The sequence below is a fragment of the Geospiza fortis genome, unplaced genomic scaffold, assembly GCF_000277835.1.
Source record: "Geospiza fortis unplaced genomic scaffold, GeoFor_1.0 scaffold320, whole genome shotgun sequence".
In the NCBI taxonomy this organism is placed as follows: domain Eukaryota; kingdom Metazoa; phylum Chordata; class Aves; order Passeriformes; family Thraupidae; genus Geospiza; species Geospiza fortis.
The window spans coordinates 71476-77458 of NW_005054532.1; positions in this window are offsets into that span (position 1 = coordinate 71476).

The following is a 5983-nucleotide window of genomic DNA, read 5'->3' on the forward strand; positions in this document are numbered from 1 at the left end:
CCTCGGCGCTGCAGCCGTGACGCGGCTCCGCCGCGCTGCCCGCTGCCTGGAGTTGTCACCTGCTCCCTGCCAGCTCCAGCCGTGGCCTCGTTCCTCCCTCCTTTCTTAACCGTTAAAGGCCGTTGGAGTGTAAAACTGCTGGTTTTGATGCCCATCTGGCCTTAAGAATTAATGAATTGAGCAACAAGAATCCTGACAGTGCAGGCAGCCGTTTGCCCCCTCTTTCTACTCAGTTTCACTTTCATATAGTTCAGGCTGTGCTTACAAATCAAGCTGCGGGGGTGTTTTTTTTCTTCCTGTGGTGGATTGATAACGTTCCGTTTCTTTAATGTACACACTCTGCTTCCCGAGTCAGAGTAATGAGATACAAAGTTCACCTATTCTGAAAACATCCACAAGTTGAAAAGAACTTTCTGGGAGCCTGAAAAACTGCTTTGTTAAATGATAAATGAGGCATTTACGCTGTTGAAAGAAAGCTGAACCATCCCTCAGATTCCAAATGTGTGGCTGTTTTTCTTTCCACGATGCAGACCTTTGGGAAAAAAGTATCTAATAGTGGTTCAAACTGCTGAACGATCTTTATTCTTTTTACTCAGCCTTAAATTCTTCAGGTTTTTTGAACTGTAGGTGGTCCTGATTTCCTGGAGTCAGATAAGTAGGGAGCAGCTCTAGTCAAAAATGTAAGTTTCTTAAAGCAGTCTGTGTAGTTTTCATGGGGAGAAGAAAAGGGTGCATTTTCAGGAGCTTCTTTACAAAGAATCTATTGTTCCAGTGATTTAATCTTCTCATATTTGAAACGTTAATATTTTAAGTTTTCAATGTGCTAAAATGGTAAATTGTTTTTATAACATGTAGTGGAACATACTAAGGTTTTTATTGTATTCCCAAGGAACTAGTGAACTTCTGTCTTGAATTTTATCAAAAAAATTTCCCAGAAATATTCATTACTGAATTCTGAGTGAGGATACTGGCACTCAGACCTTGGATGTGTTTGTGAAGTGATAAGCCAGTGTTTGTACTTCTGCATTGTGCACTTGGTGCTACATACATCCTGGAACTAAATGATGAGAAGAGAACCCCAGAGTGATTCCTAAATGTGTGCTTAAAATGTGGATATCCATGTTCCAGAAGATAAGAACTTAAAATCACTTCAAGAGAGAGGAAGACGAGTCAGTGTTTGGGGCTCCAGGCTGAAGTTTTGTATAGCTGTTATATTATAACCACTTGGGTTACTCAGGAATAAACTGCACTTTAATAAAAACACTCATGAATTGGGTGAGAAATTAGGAAAAGCTGTGTGCTGCCCTTTGCTGTGGCTTGCACATGTCTCTGCTGAGAGATTTGGTGAATGCAAAGGTATTTTATCATGTAATACTCAGCAGGCTTCTGGATGGCTCAACAAATCTGGGGGAGAAGCTGTTGCAAGCAGAGCTGCAATGAAATTATTTCCATTCAGTTTGTTCATTTATGAGGTTTTTTTTCAATGCTGCTTCCTTTCTTCATCAGCTCTCTGAGTCAACAAGTCTTGAAAACAAAAGCAAATACTTCATAATATTTCTGAACTCATTTAGTTTGTGAGTGTTTAAGTACCATATTGTGCAGTCATAATTTCAACAAAAGGGTTTTTATTTTGAGCACTGAACCAGTGAAACAGTTCTTTGATTTTTCTCTGCAGCTAGAATACTTCTTGCAACTTCAAGCAGGATTTCAGCTGGGAAAGACCAGGATTTTATCCCAGCCCTGGAAGTGCCTCAAGGCAGATGGAAATTCAGGTTACCAGATCAGAACACACAACTGTTCTGTGTGTGGGGCTTTTTTTTTTTTTTTTTTTTTAATGGTAAAAATTGGTCTGTGATTTGTTCTCGGGTTGGTGTCAAAATTTTGGTGTCTGAGGGGCTGTTGGTGCCCACACCTGCTGGGAATGAAGGAGGATTGTGTCCTTGTTGTGCATGGGGGCACAGCTGTGTTGCTGGAGTTTCCCAGTAAAATCCCACAGCATTCCACAGAGACTCTGGTTTCGGCAGAGCCCCTCGGCTCTGTTAGTGGCTCCATGGAGCTTTTTGGAGCTGCAGGAGCCTGTGTGCATCTTCTTACTGAAGAGTGAGGGCTCTGAAGGTGTCCCTGGGATTGAAAGCAGTAGAAAGGAATGGCTGGAAGCCATAGAGGTGTTTGTGGTGTGGTCACCACAGTGACAGCAGTTACCTGTTGTTTCTGGGTGTTACTTCTTTCCCTTTCAAAAAATACATGGGTTTTGCCTTCTTTCTCTTTTGTGCTTGAGTCTTCTTTTTTCTACTTCTGTTTCTGTAAGGGAATAAATACACTTGTAAAATGCACCTCTTATAAAGGAGGCCTGGTTGAATTTATTAAATTATATAATGAACAGAAATAGGAAACCAACCTCTTTTATGTTCCTTTTTGCATTCAGATGTTTAAAACTGTAAGTTCTTTTGAGATTCTTGATTGCTAAACCAGTCATTTTAATTCCCCATTTGTAAATATGCCTGTTCAGATGTCACACTTTCCTGTTCTGAAGCAATCCTGTGTTACAGTCACTTCAACTCTCAGATTATTTTGTGTTCCTCTGATCAAGGAAGTCCCTGGGATGAAGATAAACATAATCCTAAGAGCTGAAACTCCTCCAGTTGTTGTGCCTACAGCAGACTGGTTAATCTGTGCCCAGAAAAAGCGTGAGTCCCGTGTGCCAGGTGCTTCTGAAGTTTCATGAAGGGCATGACCTTTGAGGTGGCTTGAACAAGATGAGTGCTTTTCTTGCATGTGGAACAGCTATATTAAATAACCACTCTGAGTATTGGGAGCTGAAATGAGCAAGAATCTGCTTTTCTCTGAGGCAGCTGGGCAATTCCTCCTTTGCCTTTGGACAATACAGTGGCCTTTTCTGTATTGTCCAAAAGTTAATCCCTTGGATTTGAGATCCATTGTACTTGGTCATTCAGCAACTAGATAACATCTGCTTCTAATTTCCTTGCAAGTTCTTGGTTTTGCTACCATTAATTCTCAGAGCAGCATGGGGGGCTGCGTGTCCAAATTCCAGATCTCTCCCCTCAATAGCCCTTTTTGCCATGATGTGCTGGAGCCAGTTTTGCCCAGGAGCAGAAGAATTGTCCCATGGCAGAAAGGATTGCCACAGAGTACGATGTGTAAGAGAGGAGGAGGAAGACTTATAGATGTTTATCCAAAGAGCAGGCTTCCAAAAATTTCTATGGTACTTCTTTCCCAAGGGTGTACGGTCTGCAAAAGGATTGTGTTGTTACAAAATGAGGGTGTGCTTTTCAGCTTGTAGATAATTTCAGGTTTTTACCAAAACTGAATTTATTTGTTCTAATTCAATGTGTTTTGAAGTGAAAGTAAAACTGACTAGAAAGTGATAACAGTTACTTTTCATTTTTAAGACTTTTTTTCTGTAAATAGTGGAAGAGGAATGGGTAAAAGATGAGTTCTTCTAAGAACAAGATTAACATTAAAATTACAGTAACTCTACATAAGTTAAAACCCCCTGAGAGTGGCAAAAGGAGCAGGGAGCTGGGGACTTATTTTCAGCCTATTTGTGTTCCATAAAAGGTGACAAGCTGAGGTTATTGTGTTCAGCATGATCAATATATTCCAAAAATTCACTGAGTTTAACTGTTCTCAGGTCAAACTTAATATTGGAGCAAGAGTTCATAAGCTTTATTGAAAAGATATGTTCAGATTTACACTAAGACAAAAACCTTCTATAGTGTTTAAAAATCAGCCTCATTTTGGGCTCTGTTTGATAACAGTGTACTCTGTAGGATTCAAATTCCTTATTTTTGTTGTCTGCCTTTATAGAACACTCTTTTGCAACTTGTAGATACAAATTGTTTTCATTGTCTGCATTTGTCTGGAAATCTAATAACATTTTGACTTTCAACTTATTTCGAGATTGCTTGATATTATATATTTTCAAATCTTAATATGGCCAAATTTCTCCCCAGAGATCTTAAAAAAGGTGTACCTGCAAGCCTGTCTGTTCCCAGTTAGCTGAAATTTCATGGAGAACAAGTAGCATAAGACTTTGAACTGACTCGTGTCTGGCTCTGGAGGCAGCTCTGTTCAGTCCTGCCCATCTTGTTGCTGTGACTCAGTTGATGGCACCCTCTCTCAAAAGCTGGCCCTGCTCCATGGGAACCTGTCCCTATCAGATACTGGCATGGAATCTTCAGCACAGGAAGTGCTGCCTTAGGATCACGTTAAACCTGACCCTGTGGAAGTTAAACATCCCTGGTGTGAGGGTAGAGCTTTTCCCCCACCTCTTTCTGTTGTCTTAAAGGATGGGGTTGGTTAGGAGTGGGGTGCAGCAGCTGTTGCAAGATGAGTTGTGTGATAAATAGTGGTTTTTTGAGGATATTCAAACTGGTTAATTTAAGTACTCAAGTACCTAATTGGATTTAGGGCATTTCCTGACTAGCACCAATTGCCAACTTGTGCTGTGTCTTCATCATACACTTGTCTTACTGTCCCACTTCATGCTTTTCCATAAGATTGTCCCTCTCTGTGTCTTTGTCTTAGTTATTCTCCCATCTTTCCTATTTTTATTTTCCCTTTGCCCCTTCCCTGGGTGTTTGCAGCTGCAGGAGCAGGGTGTGGTTCTGTAAAGCTCTGGAGTGGGGTCTCAGCATGGCGCCATCAGGTCCTGCATCCCTGGTCCTGCCAGGCTGGGGTGCCATGGGGTTTGTTCCCTGCTAATCTCTGCAGCAGCACACAATGAACTGCCAGTTGACAGCTGTGACAAGAGGATTAGGGAGCATTTGTTCAAATAAAGGGTGTTTTTCAAAAGTGGAGAACTTTCCTGATTTAGTGGAAACTTGAATAACGTTGGTCCTTGCACTAACAGCAGGACACAGTGAGCCTGTCCTGACCACAGGGGTATCTGTGGAATTGCTGCTGGATCAGGCTCAGAGAGCCCTGTGGAATACCTGATTTTATGAAGAACCCAGTAAGTTCAGCTTCAAATCCTTCTGAAAGAGGGTGAATGAACTAGGAAGAAATTCAGGCATAAAAATTGAATGAGTAAGGATTAGCTTGTAAAATTGTCGTAAAAGTACTTCAAAGAATACTGAATGAATGTAAGATGAAAGCATGGTACCCAGGTGAATATTAGAGTTCCTCTCTGTTTGAACTCAGAAGAGTCTTGATTTTTACAATATAGTTCTTCAGTGCTTTCTATTCAGGTGTCCTCCAGTGTGGCCCCCTTCTCTGGGACATCTCCCTTAGAATTCACCTGGTACGCTCCCCCTGTGTTCCTTTGTTACTGTTTTCCTCTGATGCTTTCTGCAGTGTTTTTCTGTCTTCTGCCTCAGAACTTTCAAACTTTTTTCATACCCATGTTTCTCAATCTCTTATTCTTAAGAAATGTTAAGTCACACAGTTAAGCTTCCTTTTAATGACTCCAGCGTATTTGAATCTTAAAAATGTAGCTGAAATGAGTTTAAATGCATTGATAACAGAGTATGTAGCAAATTGTATAAAGGAGTTAGTTTGCAAAGGTGGAGTTGTATGAGTTATGTGTATTTTGTATATTTTTCAGGGAATCTTTTTTTTTTTACATAAATGCATAGTAACATGCTGCTACTGAGCAAAAAACCCCAAGTGCTTTTCAGCTTCGTGCACTGTTGGAACAGGCTGTGTATTGAGCAGGCAGTGGGGCTAGAGACCTCTAACCTTGACCTTTTTCCTTCTCTTTCCAGTATGAGAGCCATTGCCTTCTGCAGAGCTGGTCTCTTCAAGGAAAAGTCTTGCTTTCATTTTGTCCTTTCCATTCCTCCCCAAACGTACCTGTTCTCTTGGGAGCTGACTTCATTTGCAGCTGTGCAGCCTGTGCCTGTTTCTTTTCCCAGTGATTGTGTGTTTGATGTGCTCCTCGGTGGCACTGCTGGAGAAGCAGAACTGCTCTGCCCACCTGGCAAGGGCTTTGTGGCGGCGGGGACCCAAGAGCAGATTATTC